The sequence below is a fragment of the Haliaeetus albicilla genome, chromosome 10 (genome assembly GCF_947461875.1).
Source record: "Haliaeetus albicilla chromosome 10, bHalAlb1.1, whole genome shotgun sequence".
Classification (NCBI taxonomy): Eukaryota; Metazoa; Chordata; class Aves; order Accipitriformes; family Accipitridae; genus Haliaeetus; species Haliaeetus albicilla.
This window is the reverse complement of record NC_091492.1, coordinates 18764868-18787532: the sequence shown is the minus strand read 5'-3', so window position 1 is coordinate 18787532 and position 22665 is coordinate 18764868. Positions and strand designations below refer to the sequence as shown.

The following is a 22665-nucleotide window of genomic DNA, read 5'->3' as shown; positions in this document are numbered from 1 at the left end:
ATATAGGGCCACATCCTCAACTGATGCAAATTATCCTAACTTCATTTACTTCAGTGGAGGTCTTGGTGTTTTCTATCAGATAAGGATGTGGACTTTAGCATTAATCGTGTGCAGAGCAAAACCCCACCATTTCAAGCTTCATTATGAAACAAGTGCTACATTAGCACTGAGCATGGAAAATCTCAGAATTTCCCTTTAATGATCTTGAAGATTATGTGCAGCAGGAAAGAAGTGGAAAATCTGTCATAAATATCACTGAATATTTTTAATAGCTGAAAGCTAGGCTTTCTTTAACACTCCTGCCTGAAAAAAACCTAGAGACTATTCATTAACTAGGAAGCAAGGGAATTGGTTTGTCATTACACTATGCTTGTGAGACAGAACACAATGAAAAGACAAAGTTCTCAGGCCTGGAGACAGCATAGGCTAGGAAAAAAAAGTAGATGGGCAAGCAAAGCCATATTAAAATATAGTATGTATAAATATGGAAATTACTCTGAAAAATCTCAGGATGCAGTTATTAAATATTGGCTATTGCAGCCTGTTCTTTTCTCAACCTTGGCAACCCTTTTAGTCACTACACATCATCTGACAGCAGCAGGAAATACCTGTGATAGTGACTTGCTTTTCAGTATCTCTCGTGACAGCTGGAGACAGCTTATATGAGTGGAGTCTGCAGTGGACTCCTCCCATGCCCTGATCATGTGTAGTAGGTGCACAGAACACCGGAATTCTGAGAAGGCATCAGAATGCTGCTGCTTGAATTGACTGTTACGGCTTTAACTCCACAATGAAAGAAAACACTCCTCAAACCACCCTTAACCCCATTTTCCAAGCCCTGGTCTATGCTCATGCATTACCCCAGTCTGCTCCAGTACATGTGCATCTCCCAAGAATACTTGAGGTTGGCTTAGTTTTGAAGAAAGACCTTTAACACTGTCCTGACCTCAGAGCAAGAAGCGGAATCCCATTTCCTCTCAAAGCAGCCATGGAGATGGAAGACGTTGCAGCTTTGTGCACTGTCTCAGTACAGTCTTATGAGTCTAATCCATACTGACACAAAACCTTGAGAAGTGTCCATGTAATGAAAATAATGCTTGACAGAAGGACATAAAGAACTAGTCAAGAAAGTCGTAGTTGTGATAGTGTTTCTACAAGGAGATCAACTTATTTCCTTAGATGCAAAGGTTGTGCGAAGCAAAAACATCTCTCTTTCACAGGAGCTGGAATTCCGCTATGATTTACATGTTATTTGCTAAAAAGAAACAAACACAAAATATTGTGAATACATGTCTTCTGTGGAAAAGGAATTAACGCAGTAGGTAGTGCTGTATTTCATGAAAGTTTTTAACAGAATGAATGCCCTGGAAAGCTTCACTTGAAAAAGGGAACCAGCAAGTAGTGCAGACTTTATAAAAATTATCAGCTCATTTTTATTGTATTGGGTGACAGAGGAGTTTTTTGCCTGGCTAAAATCTATTACACTCCCAAATTGTGCTGCCACACCTAATTTCACTTGCAATTCTCTACAAAAAAATCTTTGTATCTCTATTTCCACAAAATTACACCCACCTTGTATCCTTACCCCACAGAAATCTCTGAATGTAGGGAAAACAGCCCTTTTTTCTTTCTTTCACTTATAGTCTGTTAATGGCAAGTTTGCCCTCTTCTTGGAGTCAAACTTTTGCCAAACAAAAAAACCAACAACAAAACCTTTGTGAGAATTAAAGGAATGAATATGCAAACTACACAACCCCAAACAGCGAAATAGGAAGAATAACAATAGAATTGTAATTAAAACATTACCATTCACTTTATGGACTGATTGCATGCTCCCCTTCGCTTCTCCGTTCGGAACAAGTCTTTCATTTAGAGTTGGAGGGAGCAACAGAAATCTTTTGGTCTCAGCTGCTAACCAGTAAGGCCTAAGACCTACAAAGGAAGTCAGTTCTGTCCATACGTGGCTCATGAGCTCCCATGTATGTGTTTGCTAAAGGATGGTTCCCACACAGTGATTACACTGCATTTTTGAATACCAAAGATGCAGGTCTTGAGAAACTGTTTTACTCGCTTATCACCAAATAATGTGCCAAGTTGAAAAAACTATCTTCAGTGATCTGCTAATCAGTCTTTCCTACTATGGTCTACTCTATTGTCTACACTTGAGATAATGAATATTAAAATTGCACAATTCATCCCATAGGGTGTTTTTCAAATTATACAGAGCACAATAGAATCCCTTCTTTTGCTGTTGAAATTCCACCTTCTTTAGGGTGGAAACATGGGAGATCTGGATGAGTGGAACGTAACACTGTGCAGCAAAGAAGGGAGGAGAAATGCATGCCAAATATAGCAGGGCAAACCTATAATCTTACATACAAATGAAAAGGTCATTGGATCTTTGCAGCCTAATTTGATACCATCAGCCACTGCGTGCAAAATCAAACATGTCCATGTGTAAACCACAGCTGGCCAGATGCATGCAAACAGAGCAGGTTGTGTAAACAGCAATACGATCAGCATGCAAGTTACTGAGGCTCGCACATATATTTTGATACATGTGCAGGACAGAAAGGGCTATCTTATACCCATATGAAAAGAACAAGCACATACTTGCATGTTTAGGTCCAAAAGACAATCCTTCCCCTAAACTATAGAATACAGCCCCAGAGAGGTGAAAGGCAACGTCAGCCTTGCTGGGTGCTGACCAGATATCCAGTGCATCTGGGAATTTCTAACCTTGTGTTTAGATCCCAAAAGGTCTGTTCTCTGGAAACCAGGGAATGACACAGGGTTTCACTGTAGTTTGGCTTTACAATAAATTTATCTCCATTTATTAACTATCAATTCTTTAGAATGGCAAAAATTCAGTAGGCAGTAAATTTGAAGATAACTTTTTAAAGTGATCCAAGATGGCAAAACTCCTAGTGGGTTTGACGAGAGAACAGGCCCACACTGAAGATGTGTTTTCAAAGGTTTTAAAAAACTTTACCTCAAGCAACTTTGAACTGCAGAATCAAACAGAAAATCTTTTCCAAAAGCCCATCCTGAACCCCTCATCCATTTATAATTAGGCAGAATATTTAGCTCACACTTCCATGCCCTTTTCAGACCAGAACAGAACCTCTAACATTCTATGTAATAGCCAGAAACTGAGGCTGCTGCCAGTGGGGCAGGCGTGGAGGGTGAGTACATCCGCACCCTGCAACTTCAGTGGTAGCTCAGCACCCCCTTCCCTCCCAGCCAGAACTTCTCTGCATGTTGCAAGATCAGGCTTTTTAAAAGAAATGCGAAAATACAGTGTACCGTGTTAACTTCTCTCCTTCTTTAAGATATACTGTACAGGTCATAACTTATCCTTTTTAATAAAAAAGAAATAAATTTACCTTTTGAGTGTCATTTCTGACCACTGCTGCCTCTTTGCTAAAGCCACAGGGCTTCACAGTAGACAGCCTGATGGAATTCCAGTTCACAGCTTAATTTTCCTCCTGATAAAAGAGACAAAAAGTTCCTTTCAGTAAAAATAAAATTTAATATGGTCCGCAAATTTGATATATTACAACCTCCGACCTCAGCTTAATTGTTCACAAAGGGCTAACGGTACCGCTGGCAAGTAAATGACTTCTACAGAGTGTTGCAACTCTGATAGCTCAAGAGAAGGGGAGCAGCAGTTTGACAGATAATCAAAATTTTTAATGTGAACCATAGTGAGAGAGGTTATTCAGAGCACACCCAGACTGTAGGAGCCTTCCACAGCTGCCACGGTAGCTCCTTAGGATGAGAAATGCTTAGACATCATCCTCACTCAACTTCGTTAAGTGTTGCTGCTGTTAGTTACCAACCAATACAGAGTCTGACACTTTACAGCAACAGACAGCAACAATCTGGGATCTACAGAGACAGAAACATAGTACTTAAATTTCTTTGAGGCCAAACCTGCCCCCGGTTCTGTGGCCCTCAAGAGCTTTTCTTAGAGTGTGACAAGGAACTGAGGGAAAGAGTATGAAGACAAAGAGAAAGGAGTCATGCAAAAACATCCACCACTGGCCCACGGTGGCTGACCTTTTAAAGGCTGCTGCAGAGAGCAGGATTTTAGTGAGGCAGCTGGGACTGCCACTGCTTACACAGGTTTGCAAAGGGCCATAGAGGGCAGGGCAAAGGGAGGGTGGAAGAGAGGCAAGGGGGAAGAAGTGGTGTTTGTCCTGGCTGGTTTGATTTGAGAAGTTAGGGAAGGACCAAATTTGTTGCATTGTAACATATACTCCACCTTAATGTCTGGAGAGTGCCAAATCTGAACACTCTACACTCCATGTAGACACAAGCATATTTAATTTATGCTACTTGGTTAAAGTTACACAACCCAACTTCAGATCCCTCTTCCTACTGAAAATCATATATTGCTGTGATGAGTTGACCTTAGCCAGATACCCCCCCAGGTGCTCTCTCACTCCTCCTCCTCAACAGCACAGAAGGAGACAATAAGATGGAAAACCTCACAGGTCAAGATAAAGACAGGGAGATCACTTACCAAGTATTGTCACAGACAAAACAGGCTGGACTTGGGGAAAATTAATTTAACTGATTGCCAATTAAAACAGATTTGGATAATGAGAAACAAAAACTAAAACATCTTCCCCCACGCCACCCCTTTTTCCCAGGTTCAATTTTGCTCCTTCGTTCCAACTCCTCTCCCCCTCCCTCACCCAAGCAGTGCAGAGGGAATGAGGAACAAGGGATTGCAGTCAGTCCATAAGAGTTCCTTTCTGCCACTCCTTCCTCATCACACTTTTCCCCTGCTTCAGCATGGATCCTTCCATGGGCTGCAGTACTTCAGGATAAATCTGCTCCTGCATGGGCTCTCCATGGAGGCTACAGCTCCTGCCAGGAGAACCTGCTCCTATGTAGGATCTTCACAGGCTGCAGTTTCTTCAGGAAATGTCCACTTGCTCCGGCATGGGGGCCTCCATGGGCTGCACTGTGGATATCTGCTGTGGCATTGTCCTCCATGGGCTGCCAGGAAATACCTGTTCCACTGTGGTCCTCTCCATGGGCTGCAGGGAAATACCTGCTCCAGTGCCTGGAGCACCGCCTCCCCCTCCTTCTTCTCTGACTTTAGGGTTCCCAGGGCTGTTTCTCACACTCTTTTTCCTCACTCCTCACTGCCTGTGCAGCATTCTGCCCTTTCTTAAACATGTTTTCACAGAGGTGCCACCAGCTTCGCTGGTGGAGTCAGTTGTGCCCTGTAGTGGGTCTGTTGCAGAGACGGTTCCGGCTGTGTCTGGCATGGGGCAGCCCCTGGCTCTTCTCAGAGAGGCCACCCCTGCTACCAACACCTGGCCACAGACGCACAGTACAGATGGGCAGTACGTGGGCAACTTACCAAGCTGACTCTCCTCCCCACATGCTGTCCTGCTGAAGTCAGCAGAGACCTGCGACACACGGAGCTGGTGTGCAAAGAATGAACCCATGGAGTTTAAGGGACCGTACTGACAATATTACCAAATGGGTCCTTATGTTCTCCTTTTATTGGGAGCACACAAAGCAAGCTACTTTGCGGTCAGGAAGACAGCATGAGCTGTAAACTGGTTGAGCTTGTTGCCTTTATTATATTGGACAAAAGGAGGGAAATCACATAGCTGTCCCAGCAGTTGATTTGGTAGCCAAAGGAGAGATGGGTCAGGGACTTACATGGATGAGCAGGTGCTCACCTGCACAGTCTAAAGCAAACTAAAACCAGTACCATTCTTGTTCCTCCAGGACATCGAGAAGCCAGCAGCAACAAAAAGCATTTATTTTCTCACTGTTAATCTGGGTAGAATTTTGGAGCTGTATAACATCATAAAAAGAGCGTACCTATTAAAAATACAGTAGCACTGTGCATGCATGTCTGTAAAGGGAGAGCACTTTCTGAAGTGCTGAACTGTGCATACATTTACACCTTACCAGGCACAGGTCATTAGCAGATGTACTTAAACAGACAGTGCTGAGCATAAGTTTCCTCCTTCCCCTCCTGATTCATTGTGAGGTCAGTAACATCAAACAGCTTCCACAGAGAGCACTTGCAGCCCCCAGAGACCACCGACAATTGCATTTGTTCTGGCAACTGTTGCTCACCCTCAGGGTCTGCTCCACAGTGGGTTGCCACTTGCTGGCTGAGACTCACAGCACAAAGGAACCCAAACTGTATTCTACTAGAAAAAGGAATCATAAAACCCACGTGCTGGGCAAGAGGCTAAATGCCTGACACCTCCTCCCCAAAACATGGAAGACGACAGCAACCTCCTTGCTACCCTGCATAGGTACTCCCCAAGCCACAGAAAGATCCAGCTTCTCCAGGATCACCCTTGTGAATGCCACATCCAAGGAGCAGCACCACTGCCCCAGCACACTAACTCTGCTAGACACCATTAACAACCACGTTGTTTGGCTTCTTGACAGGCGAAAAGGGTGGTGAAAACTATACCTGTCTTCATGTTGGTGAAAGACAGCTGAGCTACCTACATATGCAAACCAAAGAGAAAGAACATTTTTAGATAAGATGGTATCTGTGGCTAAACATAGCCAAAATCACCAGCCTCTTCCTAAATTAGGGATGCTTATTTATCCAGCAGCCACTATTCATATTGGTTGTCTCAGTGTCAGTGGAAAGCAGCTACCAAAGCCTTCAGAAGTTCATATTTCAATTTTAAAGCTGAGGCTATTTTAGCTAATGCCCCCAAGGCAATTGTCTGGTCAAATGTCAGAGTTTATATTGCTGAATGAAATCTCTATGTTTGAGCTTCTCACATTATACTGTGTTGTGGATATATTCCAAACAGAGAGGAAAAAAGAAGATATCTCAAGCTCCTTATATTCCTACAAACCATTGAAAATATCTCTCTCTGTTATGTTTGAATATGAGTTTCATTGTTGTAGGATTTTCCCCCACTAATTCACTTATTAAAAAACCCCTATCTTTTCATTGATTTTGTTTCTGTATGCTTTTGAGTCTAATATCCTGCAAATTGGTAATTTATTTACTTTTTCTTTAGCAAAACATTGCCTGGATATTGGTCTCTTATGACTAATGCCAAGCTTCAAACTTCATTTTAGCTCTTTGACCCCTAGGATTCCCCTTCATTTTTTATCTCTCTGAGCTTCTTGGTTTTTTTCCTAGTCACTGCATTACTGACACCAGGGCTCGGATCCTTTGTTTTGGCACAAGGACAGTGCAAGTGTTACCTGTTGCTACAGATTAGCTCTGACAGCTGGCTTCCATGTGAGTTATGCCCTGCCCATGTTCATGAGCTGCCACTGTGCTGATTGCACATTAGTGACCCAACTCTCATGTAACTGGATCTAAGGCATTTGGAGCCTTACATATCAATTCAAGTAACATGGCTTGAAGGCATTCCTTGATCTGCAAACTTAAAAAAAACCCAACTTTTTCAACTACTATACTAGAGCACTAGTGCCAGACCTGAGTCATTAAACCTTTTTGCCATTTTTCCTAGCAGTGCATTTGTACTTATGTTTTTAATGTCTCCTTCAGTTTGGGGCCTCTATTTCTGAGTGTCCAGCTCATGACACCTACAAGGTAATAGCAAATTTCATGCACTGTTAATCCTACCGAATTTGTTAGTTCAAAGAGCTTGAGATGGACACCAAAACTATGGAAATGTTTTTTTTGAAGTTTGGTCTTGACAGAGGACTTTTACTTGGCCAGAGAAGATGGACTGCTACACTATATGGAAGAACAGCACTGATGATGGCAATGGACATAAATGTGAATGTTCCTATTGCAGAGAGTTTTCCTACTAAAGCTTTTAACTTACATGCCCTACACTTTATTTTGTTAATATATAAAGGCCACTCCTAGAGCAGGCTGTATTGAACACTCTCCTTTACAAGACTGAATCTAAATAATACACTATCTAATGAAAAGCTACCTCTTTAAACACAGAAGAGAGTGAATCCACTTTCCTGTTTCCACAAAAGATAATGGTTAAGACCCCCGTTCCTCCCCCTCATGTTCCCACTTGCCTGCGCACGGTCATGTGACCTGCAGCGGCACACTGCTGCAGCGCCTTGGCACCTGCTTCACCCACCCAGGAGAGCTCCCACCATTCCTCTTGCAATTGCAGCATGTGTCTGAAATAGGACAAAGTCAAAGAAATATTTCCGTTGCAAGAGAGAGAGTGCAGTAAGGTTCACAGTATACTTTTCCCTTCTATAGTCAAGATTTAACTTCTTTAGCTTTGTTCTCCTCATATTTCTGCTAGATACTCTCCATCCTTGAGAAAGCAATAGGTACCAGACACTGACAAGATAGCACTGAGCTAAGCCCAACGTTAAATTTTCACATTATCTTTCATATGAGCATCTGTACTTTTCCAGTTTGTCTAAGCAAGTTCCTCCATTGCCTTCTGGTTTGTTTTTTTGTTTGTTTTTTTTTTTTAAGTATTATTGGCTGATACCCAAATAGGTAAACTATTTCAGTGCCGTACCATCTCTAGGTTCAAATAAAAAAAATTAAAAAAAAAAGAAGAAACAGTGTAAGGTTGATCACACACTTGTTATTAAGTCAAAGCCGGATTCAAGTGTTTGTGTGAGGTAGAATTATCTCATTCTTTTTGTCTGTGTCTTTCTGTGATCTACCAGTCAAGTATGTGATTGGATTTCAGCTCAACAAAACCTTAAATTACACACCTATTGTGCCTGAGCTAAGCCTAGTTTCACAGCACTGGAGAAGGCTCCTCACTGCTCTTTTGGCACTGTTCGATCTGGCTTCTGCTATCATCCGCAGGTTGATGAATGAGTAATAGGATTAGAAAGTCTCATCTCTGAAATGCTGTAATTGTCACATTTGGTGAATTGACAAAAGGCCTGGGTGCTGGAGAGGTGCTCCGTAATGTAAAGTCATACGTTCAACCTGCACTCGCCAGCCAACACTAAGAGAATGGGAGGAATAAAAAGAATCCCTCCAGCTCTCCATTTGCCCAACATACACAAATATCTGCAGGCTCTAAATTAACCTTTTATGCATGAGTTTGTTGGAAGGCAGAGTGCTCTGCTTCTTAAAGGATCTTATCTCGCTGCGAGGAAGATGACATACTTGTTGATTCTTTGGTTAGTGCAGGAGATTAAAAAGTCTTGGAGGGCTGGGAGCAGGGAGCAGACTTTCCCGTCCTCCCCAGGAATCTTAAATTCAAAAGACTAGGGGAGAGATTTTCCCCCAGGCAAGCAGAAAAGCACAGCTCAAGCTGCGACTCAGCAGCTGAGGATCTGAGCCTCCATATTCATACAGACTGCCTTTCCATCAGCCATCAAGGAGGGTCAGTGGCACTCTGGTTCCAACACAGAAATTCCACACTTTTCTCTCCGTAGGCCCACCTATATCAGCCAAGGTGCATCTGAAAATGGACAGTTTTCAGTGACTCCTATTCCAAGTCTTATTTCAAAAGGGCAGATTTGCAAAGGGATCTACAAGCCAAACTTGGGTAGGTGTGTTAGTAAGGTACACTGGGAACCTACCTGCCTAAATAGCTATGTGAACATAGTACTGAAAAGCCTAACGGCAGACAACACACAGAACAGATAAGTAAAACCTTTCTATTTTTTCTTTCTCCTATTTACTGTTTTAATTTCCACTGTTCACAAGCAATGGCAACATCCCTGTTTTTAAATAGAAGGATGGAAAATTAAAAAATATAGACGAGTAGTTCTCTATTCTAAAGTACCATCAGCACTGCCTTCTCCTGAGAAATGGCTTCATGCAGTGCATATAAATTAACACAGAACTTTATTCCTGTTCACCTTTTATTAAAAAAGAATATCAAAAGCCAACATCACTTTTGCTGTAAGACTGTGTCCCCAAATGCTCTACAGATGCAGCATGTGAGGTCAACATTCGCCATCCCCTTTCTCTGTCAGTGTGAGTTTCATTTTAATTACACGTGCATGTTTTGCACATTGTAAAACTACCCCGGCTCTGACCACCATAAGAAAAGGAACATTTAGCTCAGGAAACAGTAGCTGACCCTGTCTGCTCTTTTTCTTCCTTGGCATCAGCTTAGACTATTAACACCTTATGTGTGTTGCCTGTGTGTCCCACATATGTGTGCTCTGCATCCATTTCATGCAATACCTGTCCTAAGTGCATACTAAAAGCTTCCTACTGGGAATTCTCTGCTTTGTTTGACTCCTCTTCTTGGCATCTTGCTTAGCTATTGAATTCATCTGCTTGACAGAGAAACCTTTCTATGTACTAAAAGCTTTGTCCTTGGAAAGCTGTGACATTAGACTTAAACACATAGGGGCCTTTTTCACCTTTCAGTTCACTTCTTAATTATTCATTCCCAACAGAGGAAATCAGGAGAAACCTCGGCAGCCAATGTAAACATTTTGTAGTGGAAGGCATTTTTTTTATCCCCAAGAGCACAGTGTGACCATGATAGTTGAGTTCCTTACTAAGAAATTACTCTGGTTTTTGTTCAAGAAACATGGGAAATAAGAATCCTTTATTTTTTGTGGGAAAGGACTGAAACAGAACAAAACACAGCCCATTTGATGGTGACTATTTTGCTCTGAGAGTCCTTTGCCAAATGATTGCAGAGAAAAGGTCCAAGTCTCCAATGTATGTTCCATTTACAATTTTCTTTTTCTTCCACCCCAGCTCAGAGCAGCTGTCCTACAAGCCCAACTAGTCCCTGGTAACACGGGATAAGATCACCCAGTTGCTGTTGCCTTAGAGATTTCCATCTAATGTGGCAGCCTACTGTAAAGAATCCCTTTCCAGTAAAGTAGTGTCTCCCTGTGGGAGCACCTTCCCCTGTTGCACACACACGATCTGAAACGGCCGCCTTTCAGAGCACAAAGTTATTAACAGCAATAGATGCCCTGTGCAAACAATTTGCAGAACCAGGGCTACAGCCAATATTTTTCCACTCTCACTGTAACCTTAACTGCAACACACAATATTGGCCTGCTCCCAGGAACCGTCAGTGGGAAGCGCATATAGCAATGGGCCACCCACTTACTGTTTTCTTAGAGAAAGTTTGCCAGGAGTGATATGTAGCTTGCACCACCTTCCTGAAACATTTCCACACTCCCTGAGCCTGCGCAGGTCTGCCCCTACCAACACCTCTCACTTCAAACTGTCTTGTTCCTCCTCCTGCTCCTTCCACGCAGTCCAGTCTTCTCTGGTTGCTTCCTTTTTCTTCATCACCTTTTCCTGGCTTCATGCCTTTTTCATGCTATTCCTCATGCCTGGGACAACCTCTGATTAATGTTCAGCAAACAGTCTCGTCCACAGATCAGACCACACCCAAGCGTGCTCGGTTTCTCTTATTTGGCATTATTCTGACTCATGCCTTCCACCTTTCCAAAGGGAAGGCTCTGACTTGCTTCACAGTGAACAGCACCATTTGTTTCTTCAAAGCTACATAACAGTTAGTGAGTGGGTCACTCACCGTGCAAGTACCACCAGAGCTTCTCATGTGAGCAGTCAATGGGACAGCTACTATCATTCATAAACAAAAGGAAAAGTATAGGATCATCCCAGAGCTGTACTGTGCTTTAAGATTACTTGTGTACCTTTTAATGACTATTGATAAACACCACCACATCACCTGGTAAGTATTTTTTTGGAGAACTAGTGGCATGATACCATTTTCCCTTCTCCAGTTCTCCTAGGAGTCACTAGGAAGGGCAAATATCCTCATAGCTGCTTTGCTAAGGAATGAATAATGCACTTGCAAAGGAGCCAATTTTATGGTCCATTGCTGTATTTTTTTTCTGTCAGTCTTTTTTTTCTTTTTAATTTATAGGTAGGTTACCAGGATAGCCTGGTTTGGTGCAAGATGCCGTATATCTGCTACAGGCCTTTGTAAAATCCATTTCTAGGAATCTTTGTCATTGGTAAGGCAACAGCTAAAACTGAGAACTGAAGGACAGTTTCTTTTAGCAATTGATCATGAACAAATACGGTATCATTTTTAGCTCTCAGACTCCTTTATATATATTTGACCTTTGGGGGCAAAATTTAACTTTCCCTTTTTGAGAAAAGGTAGAACTAAAATGGAAAACAGTTGGGTGACTTCTCACTGTATTAAATTTAGCTTTCTCAAGACCAGCAATACTCCCAGCATTACACTCTTTCTGTATTAAAATCTAATTCTGAAAGTTTGACAAAGCACACATTTAACACAGGTCAGCAGTATATTGACAGGATGTTAATTTTAAATTGTGTCAGCATTTCCTGTCTTGAGTGTTAATGTCAATTAGCACCTTGCTGCATAACCTCCAAGTCCTCCCTTATTACGGGAAAGTAGCAAAGCACGCAGCAAAAGCACTTCTATTCAAAACACCACTCACTATCAGCCAAACAAAGAGCTGTCATAACAAAACCAGTGAGGTGAAAGTGCCTAAGCTGCTATGGATTTGAGGTTAGAAACCTTAGTCTTTTTCCTTATTCCTGATATTAAAAGTGTAAGTGTGTCAACTTGGAGCGAAAGGCTAATTACTTTGAGGCTCTTTGAAAAGTGTGTTACTATTCAAAATCTCTAAGCCTGACATAAAGCCCTTGGCTTTAGATTGCACTGTGTATAGCTCACTGTAGGTCATCTGTTAGTATCCTTAACACACTCTGAAATGTGTAGTCTTATTCTGGGAAACAGGAGCATTTCAGCACACTTGTTTTTTTCGGTATTTCACACATGCTGTGGAAAGCACATGTTCCAGTCTCCAGCATCTCAGTGAGACCTCACTCCCAGGTGCCCAGTGAATAAGCCTGGTGACTTTCTACATGTTTTCCTAAACCACTGTGTACAGAGTTCTTTACAAACTTTACAAAATTCTCACCCTACTCCATTATTTGACAGCAGCTCACAATATATATGTGTATATGAAGGTCTAGATGGCTACACATCTGGGCCTGGTACCCTTCCTTGCACTTATGTACTCAGCTAAATTCAGCAGCGTAGACACCCAGGGTGAAAAATCTGACTTAAGCGAAAGCTCTACCATGATGTCACTGCCCTCACTGCCTGTCCTCAGAATACAGATGTGTTCCCAGAATGACAGCACAAATCTCAGGACATTTAGCCTAAATCCTGAAGAAAGCTAGATGGTATTGTAGTCTTCTGTGAAAAATAAATTTCAATGGAAAATAGAAAATGTTACAGTCTTTCCCATCAGCTCTAATCCCAGGCCTTGTTGCCTGATTGGGGGGGGGGGGGGGGGGGGGAGACAAGGATTTTCATCAACAACTCAATGTAAAAGCCTAGTGCTGGATGTCTGGAAGCTCCTGTTGAAGTCCATGGGTGCTCACATTTTGAACAAAGGCTGCTTACTTTTAAATAAGACCTTGGGCACTTTTGTAATTTTTAATTATAACTAGCTGGTCCTTCCAAAGAAATATTTTGGAAAGTACATTACCATGCATCTTGAGCATCACAGGAAACAAGAATAAAAGAAGCATCATTCAAAATTATATATGATTATAATAAATTATTTCTATGCAAATCAAAACTCAATGGGCACAGCATTAACAATCTGCAGTGAGCTACACACTATTGCACCAAAAGGTTGTCATTTCATATGGAATTGTGCGTGGCTTTCGACTGAGGTAAAGCTGGCCTTCCTGTGGGTGTGATTATTACGTGCTGTGGCCCAGGTGACCACAGTCAGTGATGGCAGTGAATGGTATCCATACCATAACTTACTTTTGCAGCTTAGGCAGTGTGTGTAGAAATCAGTCATTCAAACTATAAAAAGTACTTTCATACTTACCTTCAACAATCACCTTGTCACTTCGGTTCCTACCTTTGCTTCTCCTGAGCATGGACTCAAGGTGTGGCCAGGCATCACGCAGTAAATCTCTTGCTCTTGAGATCTGGTGTAGAGATGACACAGGCATTATGCACAGACATTGCACTGGGTGCCTATGCTCTGCCAGATTCTAAACAAATTGGCCAAACAAATTAATGCCACACACCCTAAATTGGCTGAACAAATTAATGCAACACACCCTTTGCACAAGGGTGTCTTTGAAGGCCAAAGACCGTGCAAGTTACAGCGAGATGCATTCTACTGAATAGGGTGTTTCAAACAAATCTGTTTTGAGAGAAGAGAAACAGTGTATTATAGTTTCAAGTTAGAGCAGGGCTTTCACTGGAGAGCTTTTCAGACACCAACACTGTGTGTTGACATTTAATTACTAAACTCTTAAAACAAATAATTTGTATGAGCAAATACTCCTCAATCATTTCATAATAACACAACTAGTGTTTCTTGGCAGTTAGAACAAAACCAGAAGCATGTTGAAATCGCACACACAATGCCTTGTTCTGACATGGGAAGAGGTGCCAGATAGAGCAGTGTGAACCCTCCAGGCTGTGGGAGCTGATGGGATTCAGGAATCGAGTGCTGCAGTTTTGTTCCCAAGGGCTGGCAGCAAATCAGCCCCAGCAGGTTCATTTGGAGGTTGGAGTTTACTGAATTTCATTCTCCAAACAACCCTCCCTCCTTCTGCTAAAGGTCCTTTCTTCCACCAAGCCCCAAACCTCCCAGCAGAGGATTAAGGGAGTGTGCATTCTTGAGGCTTGTTGGGCAAGAGAGGTAGCTGGAAAGGCAGGAGCCTGGCAAAGGAGCAGCAGGTACATGCTTTTTGTTGCTGTGTGAGTGCCATGTACCTAAATCAATGGAGCATTTCCTTCCACCTAACTTTAAGTGTGATCTATTGCAACATTTTGCACGTCTCTGCTACCAAACAGCTAAGCTCAAAACCAGTTCTAGCCAACATGTAAAACCCACACCTTGGCTTTCTCACTTCCTCTGCTAGGTCTGTCTCAGTGCAGCAGAAAATACTGGAACTGTACTGGTCGTCTTTAAGTCCTTCTTTTTCTTGTGTTATGTATTATGTCCTCATTTTCTCGTCTAGCTCTTCAGGACAACGTCTAAGACTTGCCAGGAGATTTTTCATAAAAAAAGCAATACCACTCTCCTAAAGCATGCTCCCTATTCTGAGACTATCTGCTTACCTGTGCAATCCCCTCTCTATCTGGGACTTTTGTGAAGAGTGATGTTAGAAGGATATTACAAGAAACAAATCACTGTCTGATGAGACTTAAAATAGCTGCAGTAAAATACCTTTGCAAGTAGGAACCACAGCTTTGGCTTGCTGTCTTTCCCCATGTCCAAGCCTCATTAGTATGTTACTGTACAGCATCTGCTAGCTAGAAGATCTCTGTTTCCACCACACAAGTGGGTTGGTTTGTTTTGTGGTTTTTTTTTAAATAGTCTGGAGTTCCCAAATTTAATGTGAAATAAGTTTTGTTTTGAGTCACAACACTGGGATCAACTAGGGCTGTTCCTTCCCGGTTCCCCTTCCCTCCTTGCACTTCCACCTGCCTACTCCAAGTCCTCCCTTTACTCACGGTTATACTCTAATCTCCTTACAACCTTCTCTCCTTCACACAGTAATCCCACCATTCCCCAGGCATCTTCTTTCATGTGCATATCCATTGACACATCCCCCCTCCATCACTGTAGTGTATCCCTCCCTCCTGTTTCTACAGATCTGTCCCACTGCTCTTAAATTAGTGATTTAGAGTGGAAGCATGCGAGAGAAAACCCATCTATATAACCAGTTGCTAGAAGCATACTGGTTTCAATGGTGCAGGACCAGGCCTGAGTTTGATGTGCAAGCTTTCCTTACGAAGGTTAAACTGGAGAATGCTTGTTTGTGGAAACTTCACCTAAAATGCCTTTTTGGCCATTAATGCTTTAATAATATTCCAAGTTTGCATTAGTGGTCTCAGGCTCACTTATGCCTTCAGTGAGTGGATCTCTGAAACGCTAAGATTGTCCCAGCATATTGCCCTCCTCACTAATTAGGAGCCACCTATTGTGTTCCATTTTTCTCTCTGAAAATTGCCACTGCAACCTTGCTATCAGCTCAGTATCTTACCATTAGTCAGGAGGGCAAATGTGTGGTGTCCTTGACATGTCAGCTAGAAATGTCTGGCCCCTTTTCTCTCTAGGGAGCAAACCTATAAGCTCTTTAATGCATTTAACCTCTATCACCTCAGGGAGTAAGAGTCTCCACAAGCAGTTTGCTGCCGCCCCACCCCTAAGCTAACTCATTTACCTTATTTTTTCTTACAATGTTGAATAAATTACACTCCACCCTTTAAAAATTCTTATGGTTAATATATGACTTGCTAAAGAGATGTTTATAATTCACATAACTCTATGTTACAGCTTTAATCTCATAACATAGAACATTAATAAATGTGGCAAGGCTCTCAATTAATAGCCTGACTTGTATTCACATATTTAGACATGCTTGTATTTGTATACTTCTCTTACCATATTACAACATATAGGCCAGATTCTGATCTCCATGTCAAAAGAAAAGAAAAAAAAAAGAAAAAAAAAGAGAGAACTAACATTGTAGGCCATCAAAAGAAATATAACGCTTTGTTAAAATCACTAATTTCTATTGCAAAACACCAAACAGCTGGCTTTCACAATGTATCTACAAGCAAGAATTTGATCCGAGTTTCTGTTTAGTTTTCATTTGAACAGGCTGATCTTTAAAGACAAGTGTATTCTTTCTGCAGTCCTCAAAGGTTTATTAAATTTGATAAAGGCCATATCCCTTGGTTCTTGATAGTTGGTTCAATAATGAATCCAGCTGCTCAAATGTGAATGTTTAAAGTAAGACCAATTGTTCAGGCAAAAGCAGAGGATGTGCAAGAGCCAGTGCCGAGCATATACTTGGAAATTCCTTGTAACATTCATTCCCATTTTTATACTTATTAACTTTTCACCTCTTTTTGGTGTTTGCTTTACCAAATATTCAAAGAGCAAACCAGGAATGTTCACCCTCGCATGAAAAATGATGAGGACCCATAGAAAGCACATTCCAAGGTTGCAAACCCAAGAACTCACACCAGAAAATGTTATTATTCTTGACAGGGAATTTCTACATATAAACCAAAAAATATGAAGTGTCATGAGACTTTCCTTAATTGAGTTATGCCTGAGAGAAATGACAGTTGTTGCCATTTGGAAACCACAAGTTTGAAAATGAATATGTTTAAAAGCAAAACAAAACACAAGATTAAATAGCCAGCCCAATAATCTTGCAGTTCCCTGAATTATTCACAGCATCAAATAATTTTCATAAATACAATAAGGAATGCAAAAGCCTGTGATTCTGGACAATGGAAACCACAGTCCTACACAATTCAGGCTGCATCTCCTTTATTAAACCCAATCCTGGAGTCCCAACAGCATGTTGGTAGTAATGCCCACATGCATGAACCCCTTTGCAGCATCAAGCCCACATTTCAAATATTTGGTGCTAGGTAGGCCAACTTCTTACTGTGTAGCACTCCACATATTTCTCAGAAGCATCACCAGCTGGGGAAATAACTTTGGTCATGGCAAGAAACAGAGAGAAATACTAGCAGGTCTACCTATGCAAAGATCAAATGGGGGAGGGGGGAGTAATATTTCATTATTTTCACTGCACCTTCTTGGATTTTGTTGGTTTAACTTTGTTAAAAAGTTGCAAGCCCTGTAGCCAAGTAAGCTTATGTGACAATCTCAATTAACATGTAAACAAAGGAGGCTTCTGTTAGGGCTCACGGTAGTGGAGAAAAGCCTGAAACATGAAAGCTCCAGAGTCAGAAGGCACACAAAAAAGAATCTCAGCTTTAATCTTTGGGAAATTTATAACCAAATTCTTCATTTTTGTGTGTGTGCATGGGGGGAGGGGTCCTAGTTATAACTTTCGCATGCTGTCACTGGCAATACTAATGTAAATTTTTAACTAAACTCTGTGCTATTTATTAATTAAATCAGCTCCACCCAATTTACACAATATTGTATATTAACTGCTGGCTGACTTGGAAACATCAGTAAATGAATAAACTACATTTGAAAGGAAAAAGAAGTGACATGCTCTGAAGACATTATTGACAGTCCTAGGATAAGGATCTGCATCAGATCTTACTTTAAAGCATTTGGCCTCAGGAGGGAGGGTTTAGTAGTTGAAACTCATCCTATTCCATCAGATAGATTAGTCCAGAGCATAGGATTCTTTTAAAGCCACTGTGAGAGTATATTAGCTATATAACCTGCTACTGGGAAACGTCCACACGTATCTGGAAGCAACTGTGTTCACGCTAGTAACCAGCTATAGAGATCTTCTTGGTACATCCTCCGACCACACATTTGCTATCTTACTGCAGACCACAATCTCACTGGAGGTAACGGATCGATTCTTCTAAATGCAAACTACAAAGGTAGGAGTGTAACTCTGCTTCAGCCCAAGGGAGGCTTTATCAGTATACAGGGAAGGCTGGGCGTCTTCCACAAGAACAAAGGGATGAACTAGAGATTTGGAAATACTGGTAAAAAATAACATTGTAAAAAGTGAATGTTTTTAGGGACTAAACTTTGCAGTGAAGTGTGAACATCTCAGCTGGCGGTGACAGTGGATGACCTGGGCATATTTGTCATTCACAAGATGGCAAGCAAGCTTGGTGATGTGGCCATAAAGAAGTGAAACACAATCCTAGAACACAAGTCAAGCCATGTCAGCCCCAGGAAGATGGGGCAATTTTCTGTACCATGCAGGCCTGGAGCATTGGGTATGGATCCCCTTACCTAAGGTATCAGAATTAAGGCAAATTCAAACTGAAACAGGCATGGAAAAAGGAGAGTAGGAAGTTCAGGGGCATAAAGAATCTATTCTAGGACAGGAGGCTAAAACACACAGTTTGCTCAACTAGGAAAAGAAGGCTGTTGTCTAAATTTATGAGTATGTATATTTAGTAAATATGTACTGAACGCTGCATGCAAACACCCGAAGTATAGAGCAATTATCCTTCTCTGTCAAAGGAAAAAGGGGAAAAAATGATCTGGAGTTGGGAAAGCTGGGAATGACAATTTCCCAGAACAGCCAAGAGGAACAGCACAGGCCATATAATCACAGGACCTTATTTGAAAAAAAGAATGGTGTAATGTGAATGTTCAAAGCTGGATGAAGCAGATTGCTTCCAAACCTGTGTAGTCCTTCAGGGACTACAAGAACCCCATAGCCAGCCAGGAAAGACTGGTGCACTAAGATGGATGGCAATGGAGTTTGTAGGCCTGGCTTGGAAGGGGGGTGCAGGGCAAGACAGACAACCAGTGAATTAAAGCTTTTTCTTTCTCCCAAACTGGTGGGTTCAGCCTTGTGATCCCCAAAACAACAGCACCAAGACTTTCAGGAATAACATCCTTTTAGAGTGTCAGAGAGAAAGCTCTGACATCTTCCAGTTTTAATATCCCCACTGAGGTAAGACAGATATTCTGACTATCCACTTTCATTTAAAAATAAAATAAAATCAAATAAAAGGACCCTCTCAGATGCTGAAATGGCCAGTAAATGAACCCTAGGTTCCCAATTTTCTTTTTCCAATTGCTATGATACATAAGAAGGTGAAGTGCTATTAAGCTAGTTTACAACACCAAGCAAAAGTGATGTTCTGCTTAATAAGGAAATATCTAGTAATTGGTCATAAGGCAAATGACATTAACAAGCAGGCCACTTGGCTCTAAATGAATGGATCATAACCCAGAGGGTTTTATCTGCATCAGCCTTGCTCTTTAAGAGGCTTTCACTTCAGGAGTGAATCAGTGCTAAAATTATAAACTAAGGATGAAAGAACACATTGGGAGTAAATTTGGAAACCAGACAACTACTGGAATGAAGAACCTTTGGAAACTTTATGCACAGCTTTGGGAAGTCTCAGGACATCCTGGTTCAATTTCCCTGGTATGCCTTGGAACATTCCTTGGACGTTGTGGACAGGAGTCTCAGAACACGAAATCCCTACAGTCAAGGCTGAAGGTAGAGAATATGGCAATTCTGTAGGCTAAAAGCAATATAGAAGATAAGAACTGAGGAAACAAGAGGTCTCCATGTGGCATTACTTAGCTAGTGATGGCCAGCATCCAGTGGAAACAAAGATCCAACATAATTTTGTTTTGAAAACAAAATCCATTAAAAAAAAAACCACTAAAAAACTCAGTTTGCAGCAGTTGAAGTTATTTCAGTTTTGAGCAAGTATAATCCCAAACTGAAAAATGTGTCTAGCACATCTATCGATGGGGTTTGCATTGGTGGAACTCTGCTGTTAACTGCCTCTGGAGGATTTGAGCTACCCAGTATATTTAGTACATTTAAACAAGATCTGGATGCTTTAAAACTCTTGTAGGTAAAAGAAAGCATTTCTCAGGTAGTGGTTCTGATTCAGATCTCAACTCCTTCAAATCCCTGTGCTCCATTTATGCTGATTTATTTGTCTACCAGCTGCATAGATAATTCAGGCTTAAATAATGATATATTAAGCAAATAATAAGAAAAAACCCAAACCCCAAACATTAACCTCACATAGGTCTTCGAGAATTTCAACTTTACTTTGCTAGTAAATGCCACTGGAAAGTAGAGGGAAACATAATATTTCTGTGTGGCATGCTAGTCATCTAAACTCTTCCCTGCTAGCTCTGTTCAGCCTGCATAGTATAAGCCACAACTGTTTAATTATCATGTGTTCTGCCAAAGGTGCAGTCAAGGGTGTTTATAAGGAAACAGAGACGGTAAGCCAAATTTCGTTTGCAGATCAGACACGCCTGCTAGCGAACAAAGCCAAGGTTTTAGGTACAGATGAGATCAGTAGTTCTGTCCTCCAGGGAAGGCGGCTGCACCTCAAAAATTAATGAGTAATTTTTCAAATTGATGTTGTGAGGTAAACTAGTTATTTTCACAATTAAGTGCTTTACCAAGCATTTAGGAAATGGTAGTTTCTCATTGGACAACCAGTTCTGAGGTCCAACTGGAGAAGACACAATGCAAACCCAGGGTTATATCAAATCTATTTAACCACTGCATGAATACTGTTGGGAAGGACATCTCTTTGCAGGGCAGGGAGAGGACATTTCATATTATAAAGGCACTGGAATCCAAGCCTGGTAGTTTTCCTGGCCATAGTAAATCATTTTGCTTGCTTGTTATAAAGCCAACCTTTAAATTACAAATCTTGCTAATAATTATTAGTTACTTTCCTTCTGAGTCCTGCACTTGTTTATAATAATAATCAATACTTCCCCATTCCACTGATGGGGAAATGATGAGGCAACACACAAGACTGGCCTTGATACTAACCACAGGGTCAGCAAATACATGCTAGCCTGCTTCTCATCTCCTAGCCCACCTCCAAGACAGTCTCTTCTTTCCCTTCCCCCTGTGATGCGGCCACCCCTGTCAAACTTTCCTAAGCAAAAGTCTTCCAGAGCCCCCTGCCAGGCTGGCTGTGGTTTTTCTTGCAATGTATCGCACATGCCAGCACAGAGGTCAGAAAATGCAACATCTCTTTTGGTAATAGAAGTGGTATACATAGACTTGATGAACTGAACTCACAGTATGCTGTTTGAGTTTAGGTAAGGTTTTATTCCTTGCCCAGCCTTACTGTGTACTACCAGATAATCAGTGCTTACATACAGGCAGATCCTGTAATCCTAATGCAAAGTTCACTTTAAGGCCAGAGGGAACTTTGCCTGCAAAAGAGCTGCACTTTTGCCTACAGATAGACATTATTAACCAATTACTATCAGTTTTCACAAACTTCACCACAAACCAGTAGCTTAAAGCATTAACCTCTTGCAGCTACTGTGAGGAGCTTTATATATTGCATTCCGCAACACACTTGTTACAGATACCCAAGACAGACATACAGGATGTCCTGCTGCATTTCCTGCAATCAGAGGTGGAACAGTGGGTCCATGCTGGAAACCAGCTGAAGTAAATCTACTCCACCAGAGTAAATACTAGCTTTGTTGTTACTACTTCCTGTGCTGTTTATAACAGGAAAGCTTTTCTTGTGTTTTGTTTGGATTTTCTTTTGGGTTTTTTGTTCATCTATATAGCAAAGAAAACACAAAGTTTAAACTGACCTGATTTGGAGTAGACTCAAAGTTTCATGTTAAAAAAACCTCCAACACATAGAAAACAAATACAGCCCTGGCAAACAGAAATGAAAGGCCAGCTATCCCTGTTACACTGAAGACATCCACTTTTATTACATTACATATGATACAAGTCCTAGCTGTCAAAATCCTCAGGAGCACCTAAACAGATAATAAACAATCAGTGAAAGACTTATGGCTACATGTTTTTCATAGTATTGGAAATCACCTGGGAACCATATTTTAATGGAAAATACAGCTTGATGGAGACAAGCTTCATAGATTTATGAAGAAACTGCAGCACAAATCAAGTGGAGGGTTTAGCTTTCCAAAATGATATGGAAGTGCTAGAAAATAGCACCAAAAAAATAAAAAAAAGAAAGGACGAAGAAGGACAAGCAAAGAGGAAAGAAAGAAGTGCCCTTCTAATGATTTATGCTGTAGAGAAGGAATATGCCTACTTGTGATCCTGTTACCCTTACCGCTCTTTGTGATTGTTATTCTTCCCCTAAGAGAAGCGGTCATGTTACATACTGACAGAAAGTTACACCTCTTCAATGTGATTTGTCCACTTAAAACAACATTTATCATGTTGCCAGTTTATAAATCATTTAGGCCAACTAGATTAAGGCTATAGGAAGCCAGCACCCCTAACTGATCCTC

General features: G+C 41.4%; 1 long non-coding RNA gene across 1 annotated transcript in view; it reads right to left on the bottom strand.

Annotated features, from left to right (window-relative positions):
* Positions 1-13769: 13769 nt before the first annotated feature.
* LOC138687095 (uncharacterized) overlaps positions 13770-22665 on the bottom strand; it is a 41798-nt gene continuing 32902 nt past the window's right edge. The window contains exon 3 of the long non-coding RNA XR_011326431.1: positions 13770-13873. This is a non-coding gene — a long non-coding RNA (uncharacterized lncRNA). The remainder of the gene's footprint in view (positions 13874-22665) is intronic.